The sequence below is a fragment of the Giraffa tippelskirchi genome, chromosome 14 (assembly GCF_054371585.1).
Source record: "Giraffa tippelskirchi isolate mGirTip1 chromosome 14, T2T-mGirTip1v1.2.pri, whole genome shotgun sequence".
NCBI classification, from domain to species: domain Eukaryota; kingdom Metazoa; phylum Chordata; class Mammalia; order Artiodactyla; family Giraffidae; genus Giraffa; species Giraffa tippelskirchi.
Genome location: NC_137288.1, coordinates 17,729,282 through 17,747,391, shown reverse-complemented (window position 1 = coordinate 17,747,391; position 18,110 = coordinate 17,729,282). Strand labels below are relative to the sequence as shown.

At 47.9% G+C, this 18,110-nt stretch overlaps 1 protein-coding gene and 2 long non-coding RNA genes across 9 annotated transcripts in view; 2 read left to right on the top strand and 1 right to left on the bottom strand.

Moving 5' to 3' along the window:
• Positions 1 to 9,009, bottom strand: part of ZNF516 (zinc finger protein 516) — a 96,767-nt gene extending 87,758 nt beyond the window's left edge. For 3 of the 6 annotated variants that reach the window (XM_081563324.1, XM_081563331.1, XM_081563329.1), the window contains exon 1: positions 5,319 to 5,446. The gene's annotated coding sequence lies outside the window, so the exon portion shown is untranslated. Of the gene's footprint in view, positions 1 to 4,254; positions 4,383 to 4,868; positions 5,013 to 5,318; positions 5,447 to 8,832 lie in introns of those variants that run through there. The other 3 variants (XM_081563325.1, XM_081563326.1, XM_081563330.1) reach the window with 3 other exon arrangements.
• On the top strand, positions 4,605 to 17,868 carry LOC145534929 (uncharacterized). Of its 2 annotated transcripts, none has more exons than XR_014075083.1 (4): positions 4,605 to 4,774; positions 14,296 to 14,407; positions 14,860 to 14,951; positions 17,484 to 17,868. It is a non-coding gene; the product is annotated as an uncharacterized LOC145534929 (long non-coding RNA). The 2 variants fall into 2 exon arrangements; XR_014075084.1 differs by having other exon boundaries at positions 14,857 to 14,951.
• Positions 5,888 to 6,827, top strand: LOC145534930 (uncharacterized). Its single transcript, XR_014075085.1, has 2 exons — positions 5,888 to 6,022; positions 6,490 to 6,827. It is a non-coding gene; the product is annotated as an uncharacterized LOC145534930 (long non-coding RNA).
• Positions 17,869 to 18,110: the final 242 nt, after the last annotated feature.

Sequence of the window (18,110 nt, the reverse complement as noted above, 5' to 3'; positions counted from 1 at the left end):
CTTTTCCCACAAAACTTATTTCAGGAAAAAAAAAGAAAAGCGACACTTGCTCACAGCCCTCAAATACCAACCAAACAAGAAGCTGTGGAAGACAGGAACAGCCTCTCAGCACAACTCTGGATGCATCCTCCACTGTCCCCACTTTCAGAGAACGTTCTGGAATGTTGAAAGGAATCAGCGCCTCACGCAGCCCCGTCAGTCGGAGCAACATAGGTTAAACAGTGCCATATGGCAAACACGGGCACATGTTGCCCTTCTCTGAGACAAAGGACAAAAATCCCTAAACAAATATCCTTTCCTTTCACAGGGGAAGAGTTGCCGAGGGAGGGTTTTTCGAGTGAGATCAAATAATGCTGGGAAAGGGTTTCTTTTTTAATTCTGACTGCCTAAGAGAAAATTAGAGCTTTACCAGAGAACCTCAATGTTTCAGTCTCCCTTGAACTACGTCGTGAAAGCTAACACCACATGTTAGCCTATGCTCCCCATCTCCTGAGTGAGCAAGAAAAGAACAAGACAGCTGCATCCGAGGGCTGAGCTGACAACAGCAGTCCCCCGGGTGCCAGAAACGCTGAGAGGCAAGCCTACCTGGTTCTGCAGGGGGAAAGCACCAGCTCACTTTCCTCTTGAAAGTGAAATACATTAGGTCTCCTTTCAACCCTCCACTGAGGAAGTGTCTGAACTTCAGGTCACGTGTAATACGTATTTCTTCAAGTCTGTTTTCAGAACGTAACGACTTGATTAAATTCCTGACTGCAAAACATCATCAACCACAACAGAACAGAAAGAAAAAGAAAACCTACCAGAATGAACACATATTTGAAATACACAGGAAAATCTACCTACACGCAATGGAGTTGCTTTTTGAATTGATTTTTTCGACGCTCTGTGGTGGTACTTGACTCATCATTTTACACGTATTTACATGTTTGGGTTCTAAAAAGAGTTGCATTTCTTATTACTTCTGCTTTGTGATTTTCAGTGCTATTTGGATCGAAGACTAACATCAGCTCTCTTTTGGAAAACTACTTTTAAGGGATGTCGAGAGCCACAAAAATTACACTTTGTTACGATTCCGATATATGCTGCTGGAAAACAGTTCATTCTGGACATAAACATGACAACCAGCATTAGCTCTGGAAAGAGAAGCTGCAGCTGCCCAAATCACATGTAGCCAGATGCGAGGGATAAAGAACACACCAAACAGACAGTTGCAACTGCTCCTTCTGACCAATCCGTCTAAAACACACTTGATACACCTTGGCAGAGAGTGTAACTCTCACTTACAAGTAATGCATTTATGGGGCCTGTATGTGTATTCCTCCGATAGCTATTTAAGTGGTAACCCTAAAATAGCCCTCTCTTGAAGAAAATTAATTTTAAAATAAAGATGCTTTCTAAAGAACTGGGTAAGACATCTCAAATTTACAGTGGAAGTTTTTCCTTATTCTTCCCATAAGGTTAGTTTTATTAAGAAATTCTTCATAAATAAACATTTGATGGGATTCCTCTCTTAAAATGGGCTTGTGACAATTTGCCAGCATTTCTGTAAACTGCAAGTTATTCACAGCTGGAGTCCAAAAATAAATCAGTGCCCCCACACTCACTCTGGTGGGGAGGGAATCTCACTCAGGGCAAAGGTCTCCCCTCCCCCCTCCCCAAAATTCACTTGTTCCTGGAGGCAGAGAGAAGGGACACCAAGGCTTGAATCTGAAAAATGCTGTCACTCTCATGGTCCCAAGGCTCATTTAATCCCAAACAGACCGCTGCCAACATACTGCTGGTCATCAGCTGGAAAAGGTCAGGGGTGACATCCCCAAGGAGGGGACAGGAAGGAGAAGAGGGCCACAGTCTCACGAGTGACTCACGCCACCAGTGAGCGCCAAGCCCAGCGACCAGTCAAAAAATTGCTGGTACCCAAACTCCAGGTGCCCAGGGATGCACACCCTCACCCCACATTCACATCTGCCATCCCAAAGCTCCATCCTGCTAGCCGGTCTCCGCACTTTCCGATCAGACTGCAGAAGGAAGCCACATCCTGATGCTGCTATTCACTTGCAAGATGCAAAGCCAAGTGAGATGTGGTTTCCTACCAAGAGAGTAAGGATCTGGTAGCTAACGACAGTGATGCAATGAATTTTTCCTATTTAGACATTCAGAATTCTGGAGAAGATCAAAGTTGCCCAGTGCTAAGCAAGCCAAGCAAGGTCCACGTGCTGGGCGCTAGCTCTGCTGTAAGTACACTGAGAGGTACACAGCGCAGATGGCCAGGGCAGCACAGGGACCCGCTAGTATTCTCCCAACAGCATTCAGCAAGAAGAGAGTTAAAAGAAACATTTCCCACATCCTCTAGAACTTTTGAGGGGGAGGGGTTAGGAAAGCAAAGGGATGCATTTTTTAAAGAATTGTGTCAGAATAACTCCTCCAAGAGCTTAAATGTGGAAACACTTACAGCACCTATAGTATCTCCTTCTGAAGAAGGAATGCTACTTCTGTGTTCAAATATTTACGACTGCAGATATCTGATCAAAATCATTTCACTTTCTTCTGCTTTCTTCATTAGTTCTATTCCTTCTGCCAAAATCTATGCCTGTTACTGAGAAAATTTAGCCGTCTCCAGCTAAATGTGGCCATCAACACCAGTGAAAAAGTTATGTGTTTCCTGCACAAGAGTTGCTTTATTCAGTTAGAAATCTAATTACATTATAAGCAAAATACCACTTTTAACGATATAACTAACACCAATGTTGAAAATGCAATAAAAACCAAAAGAGTGTAGTATCCTGAACCTTGAAAACAAACATATTATCAAAGGAAAGCACACACATTTGGACAAGCTCCTTCCCACTGAACGGAATCAGCTTCTGTTTCAGTTTCCTATTTCTATGCCATTAAGGTATAATGCAGTTGAAACTCGAAACACAATCTCTGGCCAGACTTACAGGCATTCTCACAAAATTCTTTATAAAAGAGCCATTCTGGTAACTTATGAATAAGACCAATACGTATCCTGGAAAATGAAGAAATAAAAATCCACAATGACCCAATAAACCAAGTACTGGTTTTTCAAGAACTATCCATGACTAAATTCTCCTTAAATTCCTAGGTCACATTATCATTTTTCCCTATTTAGCAAGGCTGAAAACCATCTGTTAGAGCTTACCCCACTCGGAGTTCTTCTTTAAAGAAGTCTCCTTTTCTTTTTTATGTAATTGTTGCTAAACTTAATCTCCACACCAAATGCTCCACCTGTAAGACTCAGATATCTTCAAGAAGGAGCAGGTAAGGTAAGTGAAGTTAAAGTTTAATTCATGGAAATGGAGACAAGGCGATTTCAGCATCGACCTGTTTTCACAAACATCGCCCATTTAATTCATCCTGGGTTGGTCTGTGGAACATGTTACAAAGTCAGACATGTGGGACTTCACAGCCCCAAGAAAACTTTAATCTCTAAATTAGTCAACTTTAAAGGTCCTTTACAAATTAACAATGGGATTAAGACTGGTGATGAAAATGACTCTTGGGTCATCAGTGACTAATATCAATTACACATCCAAACCTTAAAAGTTCTTGATTGAGTAAGTTTCAGTATATTAAGCCATTTGGAAAGACTGCTCTGACCAACAACAGCTTTCAGAAATAAAAAGAAGCAGCACTCCTCTCCTTTACCTACCAAACAGGCTCCGAGACTGTTCTGTTTCATTTTAGAGACTTCCCTCATTCTTCTCTGTGAGTTTGAGGGCACATCCCTTGGGATTTTTTTTTAAGAATGTTAACATGCTTTAAGCGTTTCATTATATTCAAATTGGCAAGTTACACAAAACAAAGCCCTACTAATGAACTAAGAAAAATATCAGACACGATCTATTTTTATCTTAACACATCAAACTTCGAATTCCATTACCAAAATACTGGAGTCTGGTTCAGAACTCAGGGTCTCCCAGGGCCCATTCAGGGGAGCTGGGAGCTGCTCTCAAGGAACTGTCTGTCCCTCTCCCGGACCGGAGCCCTCAGACCCGGGCCAGCTCCGCCCCGCCCACTTCACACACAGAGAAGGCTGCGCAGCAGTGGCTTGCGGGGCACTTAATTCTGGCCGGTCTGTATAAATATAAATACACAGCTATTTTGACGCCACAATCAAAGAATGCCAGAGAAAATGAAGGAACAAACAAATGATAAAATCAGCTCTTTTTTGCGCAGCAGCAGAAAGACCCTACCGAATAGCAGGCACGCCGAGTTCCCTAAAGCAGCACTTACATTGCTCAACCAAAATACTCCAATCGTATTAATAGGGAGGCAGGAATAATAATCCGGAGAAGATCCTGTTGGGAGAATAACCACCCTTGAATCTCCTCCGGTCAGTCTTTTAATGGTTTGTCTCACACAGTCACCGGGTGGGAGCACCTCAATGTTTAAATCATCTTTAATCAAGACTGGAGACTAAGGGCAGATTCACGGGGGAAATGCCTTTCTGTTGCACGTTCAATTGAGACTTTTGTGACTTGCCCTTAGGTCAGCGCCGCGCGCGGCCCAGGGTCCCACAGCCCTGCCCTTTGTTACGCGGTGGACCCCGCCGGCAGGCCCGGCCCCCGGCCCCTGGGGCTTTCAGTCCCAGCGTGGGGTGCAGCGGGCCCCCCACGGCCGACACGCACCAGGTCCCACAGGCAGGGCGCAGCAACTCCACGCGCGGCAGCCCCGCACCGGGACGCCCGGGCCGGGTGCCCACCAGCCCCTCGCGCCCAAAGCCGCGCGCGGCCCCCCGCCCGGACCGGATCAGGTACGAACCCTTATGTAATCGCCCGGGGGCCACGCCTTTCCCACCGCCCCACCTCCGCCAGGACAAAGTGAAGTTTAAAATAGAAACCAATTACCTGGCCTCGGCGGCGCCGGGGCCCCTGGAGCGCGGTCCGCGCCGCCGCGCACACCCCACGCCGCTAGGGCCCGGGGCAGACCTCAGCCCGGACCCCCACTGCCCCGTCCCCAGCACACCCCAGTCCGGGCCCTCACTCCCCTGCCCCCCGCAGACCCTCGCCCCGGCCCCCACTGCCCCTTTCCGCGTGGACCCACGCCCCGGCCCCCACTGCCCTGTTCCCCGCGGACCCCCGCCCCGGCCCCCACTGCCCCGTTCTCCGTGGACCCCCGCCCGGGGCCCCCCTCCCCCCGCCCCAGCCAGGACCCCACTCCCAGACCAGGCCCTCACGCCCCGGCCAAGCGCCCCCCAACATCTCCTCCCCAGGGCGGCCCCACCTCCAGCTCCATCCCCCACTCTCTCCGGCGAGCCCGATCCCTCCCCATCTAGACCCCCTCCGGCCCGCACGGACCCCCGCCTTTGTTACGGTGCGAAGTTGGGCCGTGGGTCCCCGTCTCTTTCACTTCTTGGGTTACAGTGCAGGCGTGTGACGTCCGCTCCACATGACGGGGGCGGGGGGCGGGCGCCGGGGGGCGGGGGCGCAGGCCGGGCCCTCCCCCCGCCCCGCCCCGCCCCCGGCCCTCCCACAGTGAGCCAGGCCGCGCGCGGCCGCCGCCCCCGCCCCCGCCCCCGGGGCGGGCAGGTAAGCGCCCCCGCCCTCGCCCGGTCCCCGCGCCGCACCCCAGGAGGAGAAGAAACAGGAATGATTTAATCCAGCGACACCTCCCCCTGCTACCCATTCCTCCATCCGCGAGCTCACGGAGATGGGGGGCGGGGGGCAGAACCGAGTCGTACTCTGATTAGGGGTCGGGAACGGCCCGGGCGGGGGGCGCGGGGCTGGACACCACCTCGTCGCCCAGATAGGATCTTGTCGCCCGGGATCGCCTATGGACCGTCCGGGTGACCGCTGCGCGTCCCCGCAGCCGGCTACACCGTGCGTGGACCAGGCCAGGGCGCAGGTCCCTCCCAGGGAAGGTCTCCGGGAAGGAGGGGGCAGGAGTAGGGCCTTAACCCGTTCCCCGCAGCACCGCCGCGACTCCAACACTGAGCAGATGCTGCGCGGCCAGTCCGGCCCGCACACTTCCACACGCCACCACCACTCATATTCCGAGGAAAGTAGGTGCCGGGCTAAACCGCAGGAAACGCAGGCCGGCCCGGGACGCTCTCCGCGCGGGAATGTGCGCATTGTGCGCGGGCGCACCGCCAGCGCTGCGCTTTCTTAAGTCGGGTGGGCAGCGGAACTTTCCCTGACCGTGAACTGGTCGCATTCTAGCTCTGCCACGGACGGAGTATCAACTGCCAGGGAGAAAATAAAATCTGAAGTTGGAAGGTACACGCTGCCCTTCACTTTTACAGTGAACACCAGTTTCAACAATTCCCGATCTCGCTACGCTTATCGCCGGGCGAGTGGGCTCCAACACTCCAACCCCAAGAAGCGGGGCGCGCCTGTCGCGTGGGAACGAGACGGGAGGAACTACACATTTCGATAATCTCTGAGAAGCACAATCACATCACTCCTTGGCTTCCCCTTCTGCAGGTTTCGCCTTGACTCTGAAAGCACCTCTGATGCCCATTCTTTACAGGACACTCAGAGGAGAGACTGCTGCGTGCCTACCTAGCTGTACAGACTCGGATAAAAGCGTGTCCACGTCTACAGCTCACAACTGTGCAAATCCGGAGCCTGCGGATGCACGGGGCTGGTCCGACTTAACAGTGTGCAGACACATGGGCGCATGCACGCGCGCGCGCGTACACACTCACACCCCAAATTACCTCCGGGATGGAGAAAGCCGCTGCGGATTGGCCAGGAGAGCCGTCACTCACACCCAGGGGGCAGGGAGACTTTGCAAGGCTGTTTCCTTTTTTCCCCCCGTGCCTACCGTTTCATTTATTGGTAAAACAACAGCCGAGCTCTGAAAGTTAGCCATCTGCGCCGAGAGTTTGCCTTCTTTAACGACGGGGGCGTCAAACAATATCTATTTAAATATATTTTATACTTCCACAATGGATGAAAGGGAAAATTAGCAATCGGGGTGGGGGCGGAGAGGAAGCTAGCCTTGAAAAGGAGGGGTCATGGGGGGGGGCGGGTAGTGGACGCGGGGTGAAGTTGAGCTCAACTCCCAAAAGGGACTTTGACCTTTCACTGTTCTCGAAATTAAAAAATGTTCTTCACAGGTCAGAGTATCACCATCGCCGGTCCTAATTTATGAATTCATTATTTTAATTTTATTATTTAAGCATGCGCCAGTCATAGTGTTTCCTTAAGAAAGAACTGACCTATTTTTGGCTGGAGATAAACGATCATGTTAACAGATGTTAATCTTGTAATCTGTTTTTCCTGTAAGCACTTTACATACCCGGGTTTCAGACCTTAAAAATAAAATCTTTTCCAAAAAGACCTGACGTCACAATTCACTCCCTGAAAAAGCACTCCCCCCTCCCGTTTTTTTTTTCCTCCGCAATGATTTCAGAGACATTAAATCTTTTTCACTTTATAAATGCTGATTTGTTCTGCCTCAACTCCCACGAGCTTTTATTTGCATTTCAAATTCCACAGGTTACACCAGTCGCCTTTTCAAAAAATGTAAACCAACAATGCAGCAGCAAATGGCTTTTTGTGCATCTGGATTAAATAAGGCACAGGATGAATATATTTTAAAAAGAGGGCTGAGCAAGTTGATCTCTGCACACCCGGAGACCAATTACTTCTTTATCAATAAGCCCAGCGGAATGAGTAGGATACAGACACACAACCCAGAAGCTCCTGGTCAGATCCGGTTCTGCAGCGGGGAGCTTGTTAACGCCGATAATAACAGGGGCTGACGAATAGACCCACATTTTTCGGGTAAAAGGCTCAATCTCCCTGGTCCCTGATAGCAGGGGTCCACTGGCCCCCCAGCCCACCACCGCTGATTGTCACCGCACACCAACCCTCCTCCACGAACCACTGTTTTAAATACCCAGTTCGGCTGGCTTTTAACAAACTTATTCATACAAAGTTCCTTTAAAACTTGACGAGGCGGTTTAATCTAAATACTGATCGTTAACTCTTCAGTAGGTTAGCTCTCCCTGGAAATGGCAGACCAGGCGCTTTTTCGACCCTCCCCTGCCCAAATACACACACCCCAAGTATTCATTCCTAGTGTATGCCCGGGTGTAAATCGAGATCAGTACCATCCCCACCCCTGCTCCCACCCTTGGCAAGCTGGGTGCATCTCCGAGGAGCCCCCTCCTGCCAGACCCCCTCCCCACCGCTCCTCAGAGTCATTGCAAGAACCCTCGCCCCCACCCCCACCTCTGCCCTAACTTCCCTTCAGAGCTCTCACTTCTTTTAACAGTAGGGTCACTTCTGCGCTCCCAGCTGACGGGCAGGGAGCCAGGGGAGGGGGAGGCAAAGCGACGCCCCTCCCGCAAACCTGTCCCCGAGGCAGCTGCGCTCGGTGCCCACAGGCATCGACCCCATCCGCCGAACCCTTAATAACTGAAGCGGCTCCTCGGGCCCCGCAACCCCATCACCCACCTTCATTAGCCGGAGCGTTTTACTTTAAAGTAAGGCAATTTGCTCTTTGTCTCCTAATGGATGGAGAGCACATCCGAGCTCCCCTCCTCCCGCGTCGCCTTTGACGAAGTGTACAAAGCCAGCGCCTCCTCCGCGCTCCCCTCCGGCCCCCACCCCGCCCCTCCACTGCGGTAAAAGCCACCTCTCCGGCGCTCGCCCGGCCGCCTGAAGTTGCATCTTCCCTCTCCCGGAATTGCGGAGCGGAGCAACTACCCACCGGGGAAGCGAGCAGCCCTCCCCGCGCCCCGGAGCCCCTCCCCGGCGCCCCCCACCCCCGCGGCGCACGCCGGGTCCCCCACACGTCGAGGCCTGGTCCCCGCGCCCCCCGCCCCCGCCGGCCCCGCCGCGCCCCCACCGCAGCCCCTACCTTGCAGGGGAGGCGGAGACCGGGGGAGAAGGACGCGCACGCCCAGCGCCTCTGAAGGTGAAGCCGAGCGCCCGAGGCGCGGAGCCGAGCGCTGCACTAGACCGACCGCGCCAGCTGCGCCCGGGCGCGGGGGACGCGCGAGGGCGCGCGGGGCCCGCCACGCGCCCGGCCCCCTCCCCGCGCTGCTCGCGCGCGCCCGGGATACGCCCGCCCCGCGGGGACCCCGGCGCTGGCCGGGCTCCGGGGGCTACGCGGCGCGGGGAGGGGGCCGGGCCCCAGCAGCCGGGCGCAGGCCCGAGGCTTCCCCCAGCACCGGAATGGTCTGCCCTGTAGGAAACGCACACGCTCCACTATTGTCTCATCAGCACAAAGTTCTGCCACACTGCGGGGAAAGTCTGGAGGCTCGCGATGACTCAGACACAGATAATTCTTCCCCTAATAGCACTGAATCACGATCCTAGCGGCTAGTTGTCGCCCCTGCTTCCCGAGGGCCAGTGCTGCCGCAGATCCAGTTAGGGGAAGCTGTTGACGCGCACACACGGATACACACACGAGCACGCATCCATACGTGCAGGCGTGCTGGGGATGCATTTCCAGCCGACTCGGGCACCTGAGCGCTAAGCCTCGAATCCAGATTTATACTCGGATATCCTTCCGGTGGTCCCAGCCGCGCGTGCTTTACCAACTGCTCAGGGTGTGCGTTTCACCTAACTTCCTGCTAAAGGCGCTTAGGGGAGTCCAGGCGCAGAGTCTTTGCAGATTAACAGCAGATCAAGATGCGGTCCCACTGGGAAGACTTCAGAACTAGCGTTCTGCTGGGTATCAGTTTTAAAATATCACTTTTTTTTCCTTAAATTCTTGAAAAGTTCCAGTGTGATTTTTGTATTTCAAACTCCATTTTCTCATCTCAACTACTCCTCTCCGTGGGCCATAGTTAGTTGCACTAAGTTAAGTCTGGGAATAGAAATTCCAGTTTGACCCCAGAAAGCTTCCATGGGCTGGGGGGAGGGGTGGTGCAGAAGGAGAAGGGGCGGGAGCGGACAGATGGAGGGGAAGGCGGGGAGAAGGCCGGGGGAGGCTCTGGCAGCCGGAGCCCCCCACCCCGAGCCCGCGGTGACGTAGATCGGGGCGCGGGGTGAGGCAGCCCTCGCCCACCGGGCTTCTGGCAGTGTTCCGCTGACCTAGTGACGATCCGCGGTGGACATGGGTTCCATCCAGGACCCGGACGGCGCTCTCGGGGGAGGCCGCACCTCAGTCCAGGCGTTACCTTCCGCCGTGGCATTTCTCTCGGTGCCTAACGTTCGCTAACGTAACCGCCTGCTGCAGCTCGGGGCCCTCTCCAACTTAGGGCATTTGCAACAGAAACTACTCCGGACGGGCGCCAAGGGAGGGGCTTGTGCCTGCAAAGCTGGACGCTCAGCCAGGGGCCATTCTGCGTGTGTGCAATGTGAGTGCAGCCTGCATGCGTGTGTGATGTGTGTGCATGTGCGTGTGTTTCCACGCTGGAAGGGGCTGGGGCAGGGGGGAGAGACAGGGAGGGAGCAAGAGGGTTGAGAAGCTTCGAGAGAAGGATCCCTGTTTATAAAATAATGATTAATGATCTGCACTAACTCTGAGAGCGGGCTTGCCGAAGGTCGTTGACAGTTCTTCTGCTTTCAGCCTGAATGCCTAAGTGCGATGTATTCTTGGTCAATCAGATTTAAGTCCGATTCACAGAAAAGTATTGAAGTACCCACCATTCTTTATAATGCAGAGTCAACATGCACAAATAAAGGTGTCATGCATTGGAACTGATGACACGGATACTAATGTCACACATATCTGTGTGTGGACACACAAAGAGACTAGAATTTGCATACTGGAATCTTTAATATTTTTTTTGTCCTATTTTGAAATGGATATGAGTCCACGGTGAAAATCCTTGGGTCTGTTTAAGACAACAGGATTGCAATAATAACTTCCATGTGTGGAAAATTGACAAGTTAGACCAACAGTCAGTGAGCAAAACTTCCACACTCCTCCTCATAAAATTGTGATTTTCCTGACTTGCCTTCTTTCTCTCACCCGCTTATCACTCAGATATGATTTCACTCAGGGCCACGCGGATTCTGCAATAATATTGATACTGTGCTTTTAAGACATTTCCTTTCTCCCTGCTTCTCTACAATGCATGCAGAATCTGAGAACGTAACTTGAGAGGCAGGAGGTACATCCTGGAAAATGGCAGCTTGAGGGCCAGGACGGTTTTGTTACTGTTGAGAACGCCATCCTCGAGCCCAGTGTGTTTACAGTACTGTCTGTTTGTCAACACACGATCTAAAAAATGGCATAAAAACAAAATATCTGAGTTCTCATACCACTTCTGTAACATACTTGACGCTGTCAAAATGTCAACTGTTTAATATCTTCAAATATTTAAAGTCCCCACCAAAGATTAAGAACTGTTTCTGCACAAAGTGTAGCTCCGTGAAATCCCCCAAGAGAAGTTCATTTTGAAATGTCTAAGTAATTTAGAATATTTGGGTGGAAAGAAGTCAGCAAGTTAAATGGACTCATGTTTTGATATATATTGGTTATTTATAATTTTATAACAAATAAGAATTCTGGTTAGTGAAATAAATGGAGGAAAATGCTTATTTTCTCTTGTTACTGTCCAGTGAATTATTTGTACAGGATTTGGGGCTCTGTTCCTTCAAGCTAAGGAAAATGGCATTTTAATGAAACGGTGTTTAATTGCTTGTCTGGGTAAGTTAAGCAATGGTGTGTGACTGTTGAACATTTAGATCCGAAAGGTTCCTAAGAGACTCCACTAAATACTTAAAAGTGAAAAACAAACAGATACAAAAAAAAGAGAATCTTCTAAAAGGCCTTGTCTGTCTGAAAGCTGGAAGTGAAACTGTCTAAACGATAGTATGAAATCTAAGACACACTAAAAATATTTATTAAATATGCATGCTCAAAAATTTAAGTGCACTACTTATTAATGAATATTTAATGTTAAGTCTCTGCATGAATTTCTTGGGATTTTCTAAATTATATCTGAGAAAGGACAGTGACATTGTGTACCTAAGACCAGGAATAACCTTTAGCTGTCTGAACTAACTTAACTTTACAGATTTCAGAGTGGATTAGAGATGTATCTGATATAAATTGTCAACCAGTAGTCCTCAATAAAGGCTGTTTTAAGAACAGTACATATGCTGCCTGCTTTCATACTGTTTGGAATAGGTAACAATTTCACGTATAAATGGAAAACATTAGTGCAATCCTAACTTGCTGTTTTTTCCTGAAATCTTTCCCTTTCGTAGAACCTGGGGACTCAGAGATTACAACTCTGTGTTTAGATTATGGAGGAAGAGAAAACAGCCCATCAGCATGAGTGGTTCAGTATGGAATTCAGCATATGGTGATCCCGTGCCCTGATGGGAGGCGAAGTTGTGATTATATTCTAAATAGTCCTTACAAAATGGTTTCAGCCTGCTGGAATCTGAACCTGACCAACAGAGTATTTTTCATCTTGGTGTCGAAAATGATTTCAGTTGATTTTTAAATTTTAATTCTCTGGAAGGTGATGAATACTGTAGTAGTGAAATAGACACTATACATTTCTCCTAAACACACACATACACACACACACACACCATTATCTCTAATGTGATCCTTGCCCAGGTTCTCCCAGCTTCTCACTGAGCTGCTTTCTCTGGGACCATTTTTATGTAACTTTAAGAATTTGGGGTCAGTCTGTCTGGGCTTAGTTGGTCATGGTGAAAACCTGCCTGTTGTTTGAAAGACTTTTGTGATGATTTCTTCATCTCTCCAAGCCTGAAGGCACCTTTTTAAGGTGCCTACCTGAATTTCTCAATAGTTTGATAATCAGCCAGTCATCTCTTCCAGATCTGTGCAAAAAGGACCCAGATGCATGTACAGAGAAAGCCTTCCTTATCTCCCCCCACGCCAGAAACCCTAGCCTTCTCAGGGAATCGGCTGTTGAAACAAACTGTCCTGGTTTCCTGCTCAGAGGAAAACTCCACGATGACCCCCTAATCCTATTCTTATTGCAACACAGGTTCTCTTTTACTTTGGGCACCTATTTTGGTGACCCACACAGATGTCGTTAATAACTTCTGGTCACGGTGTTCGTGCAGATCCACAGTGGAGGCCAAAGCATCGTGGCAGATACACTCACAGTCGCAGGGACTCGCAGGCCTGTTGTCTCACAGTTTGCAGCTTGGGATGACTCCATCAGGAATTCCCGGCAGGTGGAGGGCCCTCAGAACTGCTCCTCGTTTCAGCTTGAATCGAGGGTCTCGGCAGCAGCTGGCTGCAGAAGAGCTGATACAGAACTCCCCAGATGTGGTTTCTGACGGCATGTCTTCATGGAAGGAAAGGAAGTAGGCCGCAGAGCAGTCTTCACTGGAGGAAAGACAAGTTCAGGGAGGACCCCTTCTTGGGAAAGATTTCCCATGTTAGAGAAGGGAGAGAGTGTTTTCCTCGGCACCTCTTATAATCCCCACAGTATGTTAATGACTTAACAGATAGGTTGTTATTAACATCAGATGTTCTTACAGCAGCAAAACCATTTACTTTCTCTGCCCCCAAATCTCATTATGTTTCCCCATGCATCACTGATTGCATATGCACGTTGATGCAAACTTTTCTAAGAGAACCAAAAATAAAATACGGGAAGCTGCAACATCTCTTTGGTGGGTAGTCAGATGCACTTGTAATGAGACCAAGGTGGGAACAAATGCTCAGAAACCTTTGCCTGAGGTCTCATCGGGCACTTCACAGGGTACAGTTTGAAGGAAAGCAGAATTCGGCATTTACGTAGTCGACGGTATTAGAACCAGCACAGTAAGAAAGGGAGCTGTCAGGATATGAATGAGTCAATGTTATAATTAACAAGTCAAGACATTTTCTTGATGAGGAGACCTGGGTACAATTTTTTTAAGTGACTTTTTATTGCATAAAATAGACATAAAATTTTGCTGTGTCTATTTTTAGGCGTTCGATTCAAAGGCATTAAATACATTCGCAGTGCTGAATAACCATCACCACACCACCATCCATCTCCAGGACATTCTTTATCTTTTAAAACTGAAACTGTCCCCATCAACCACTCCCTACTCCTCTCCCTGCAGCCCCGGGCCAGCACCCTTCTGCTTTCTGTGTCTATGAATTCGACCACTCTAGGGAACCTCCTGAAAGTGGGATCTCACACCATCTGTCCTTTTGTGTCAGGCTTATTTCATTGAGCATAGCATCCTCAAGGTCCATCCATGACGTAGCATGTAACTAGGTGCAATTCTGCCTTTGTTATAAAAAATGTAGTGTATATATGCAGGTGGGCAAGAACTCTGCCAAATAAACCGATTAACCAAATGACTATAATCTCAACAATAACCATTCTCGAAAATGTATCTTCTCTTATCTGGCTGTCTTTGCTTGTCTTTGCCTCCTTAGAAGTTTCAAGATAAATACGAAAGGAAGCTGCATCTTCTTACCAAACGCAAACCCATGCAGCGGAAACTACACAGAGCAAACCTGAGGCTGAACTGAAGTTAACTACTCGCTGGTTAGTATTTTCGTGGTTGACTGATGACTTATAACCAGACTATGTCCTCCTTAAAATGGAGGAAGCACATTAAAAATCAGAAAATTCAAAATTAAAACCAATAAAAAGGAACAGTGCAGTTGATATACCAGGCACCTGAGATGAGTTCATGAAGGCAACCAGGCTTCTGGCTTGAAGGAAAACCACTGGTTAAGAGGGTCTGTCTTTCTGGGGTTGGAACCAGGGCACCTGCGTGTCTCGGGGGGCCTCAGTGCCCGGCTGTGAGCCGATATTCAGTTCTAGGGTGCACGGAGGTGTTTTGGTATGCCTCCCAGTAGAGAGAGAACCCATGGCATTCATTTTAACCTGGGGGCCAAGACGAAATATTTGAGAGAGACAAGTGGTTTAATCTCGTATTGAACCACTAACCTGTACTCACTGAGCCACCAAAAAGCTTTTGTTCTTCACAGCAGCACCCTGGTGATCGGGTCAAGTGGGGACGTGGGGGAGTCATGTCAGATCGCTGAGACATCTTACACAATGAACCACTTTAAAAATATTTCAGGTAGGCAGTCATCATTGAAAGCACATGATGACAGAAGTTAAAAAATTTTTAAATTCTGGTTTGTCACAACAGTGCCTTCCTTCCCTCGTTCATTCCACATTCCCTACTCTAAGCCAAATACTAGATTAAGTGATCATTTAAAAAGAATATTTACCACATAGGAACTTACATTTTACGTCTTTTAATCCTCACAAGAGCCCCAAGAGGTAGGCGCCACTATGGTCCCATTTCACAGATGCTCATGTTCAGAGTTCGTGACCCCACCCAGCTGGGAGGGCCGAGGAGCCCAGGGAGAGGGCGGGAAGGCAGCAGCTGGGACAGCATCACTCACCCACCCACCAGCCAGAGCACACGGCCTCAGTGACTCCACAGAGGATTCTAAGGTGGAGCTTCCTAGCGCCCAACACAGAGAGAGGATACTATTCTTCACAAGATTTGCACAATCTAAAAAATGAGAAGTCCGTTTTTCCACCGAAAAACATTATGTCCTAATACTTGCATCTGAGTAAAATTTCTCCTACACTCTCTCAAAAAGAAGAGATTTCAGTCTGTAATGGACTGCATTCCCAACAATAGTTTTACCAAACAACAAAAAAAATCTGGACAGTGTTCCTCACTGTATTTTGGAGGTGAAACTATCAACCTATAATTTAGGAAGAATTTACATGAATTACCTGATATACAAAGTGGGAATTCCACATCAAGTTATCAGGAACAAGAAAAATGTGCGATCACTTGAAATTGTTTTAATAGTGTATTCATGCAGACAAATGTAAGTTCTTTTCTGAATATGCATGTTCTTCCTCATCATACACCTGCTGATGTAATCAATATTATAAAGTATACATCCCTTTAATACATTGTTTTAAAATAGCTGAAGACCTCAGAAATGTTATCCCAAACTGTATTAATACTTTTGGAAAGGGGATCATTTCTAGGACCATTTGATTTTTCCTCATTGATTTTCCTTTTTTTCTTTCAATTGTCCAAGTCATTTTATTTTTTTGTTATTGTTGAAGTACAGTTGATTTGCAATGTTGTGTTAATTTCTGCGGTACAGCCAAGTGATTCAGTTTTATATGGCTTTATAAAGAATCCACCTGCCAATGGAGGAGATGCAGGAGACTTGGGTTCAATCCCTAGAATAGGAAGATCCCCTCGAGAAAGAAGCGGCACCCCACTCCAGTATTCTTGCCTGGAAAACCCCATGGATAGAGGAGCCTGGCAGGCTGCAGTCCATGGGATTGCAAAGAGTCAGACATGACTGAGCGACTGAGCACACACACATATATATGTGTGTTTATATATTCTTTTTCATAGTATTTTCCATTATAGATTATCCCGGAATATTGGATATAGCTCCCTGTGCTATGCAGTAGGACCTTGTTAGTTATCCATTCTATATGTATAGTTTTGCATCTAGTAACCCCACCCTCGTTGATTTTCAAACTCTTGTTTGTCTTCATAAAATTCCACTGGTATAGTTGAGCCTAGCCAAATCTTGGATTTAAACCCTAAACTGCAAATGTTTAAGAAACGCTTCCATTCAATACCTGATCTAGAGGTTTTCCACTTGTTGGGAAACGTAGGCTCCACCCCCTCCAGGCTCCTTGCCCACTCCCTGGGCAGAGAAAGGATCAGATTCCCTGGGGCCACAGACCCTCTGGCTGCAGAACTTGTCAGCACTGGCTTCTCCCTGGCAAACTCTGAACTACCCAGCCCTGCTTCCTGCAGCCAGCCAGGCCTCCCCACGGTCCTGGGTTGGCAGAAACTTCTGGGGCATTTGAGTAACACGACGCACACTTTCTTCTTTATTTCCTACGGCTTAAGCCCTTTGGTTTCTAGAAAGCCTTTATTTAAAATAAATACAGAAAAGATGTGTTGCACTGTGAGTTACAATACAATACAGTCGTCCATTAAGTACCAAACTCTGTTCAAACAAGGTTCATGGACAGACTGACAAATTTACAAAAGCGAGGAAATTCAGAAAGGAGGGGCCGCCATTCAGCAGGGGTCTCCCCGTTGTGCAGCTGAAGTGGGCAACAGAGCAGCTTCTGGCTTTTTCTTTTTCGCTCGACTTCGTCATACTTCAGTAAAGTGGGGTGGAGGCAAAAATAAAGCAGTCCTTAAAAATGAAATGGTTTTCTATATGTCATGTCTTTAAAAAAAAAAATACATTATCCCATATTTACAGGGCAGAAAACAATATTCCACTTTTCAACTCCTCCCCTACACCTTTTTGAGTTTATTTTTGAAACTGAGCTTATCTAGTTGTTTATGTTGGGGCTTTCTAGATTGAAGCACAGAAATAACTTTTAGGCAAACTGATCATAAACTTCCATCCTAGGCCTTGTATTCATTAGGACACATCACTAAAACATGATTTTAGTAATATTTCTCATGGTAAAAGACATTTTTTTAGAGCAATACAAAAAAAGCCTAATGGAAAAAAAAATACTTGTATCTGTAAAGTATTATATAGATAACTGTTACATTTCATCTTATATTTTTATCTTATTTTTGAATGCAAAGATGTGCTTACAGTTACCTCAAAATGAACATTCGATGAAATTTCCTTTCAATCTCAACACCACCAAAGGATTCCGAAAACTCAAGTCTGCGCTGGAAGAAGCTATAATGGAATCAATGTCTCTCTGCCCCATGACACATCATTGTGCTGCCTGACTTCACCCTTCCTTGCTGTGCAAAATTACAGGGAAGTTGATGGTGTGAACACACGACTTATTCATTTCAGTACTATTTTAGTCTTGATTAACCAACAGGGAATAAACACTGAACATCTACACAAGGGACTGTAAAAAGTTTGGTCGTCTAATACTTGGAGAAAAAATATAGAAACCAAGTAAAAAACAAAATTTTGCTCAATAAACACTGCACAAAACACTTGTTTCCAAAATGTGATGGGAATTTCGTATTTATTAGTCTTGCCCATGTTCAAATGAAGTCATAAAAACCTCATGACTGCTCTCTTTCATGTGTGAAGATACCTACCTTCGAATTCAAGAGTTAACAGGTAGAGAATGCCATAGACAAGAAGGTAGGAACCATGAATTATAGATGATTCTTTACAGTTGAAAAAAAAATGAGAGTGTTTATTGTGGGATGTCAAATCTTCCAGCGACCGAGGCATGTTGTTGA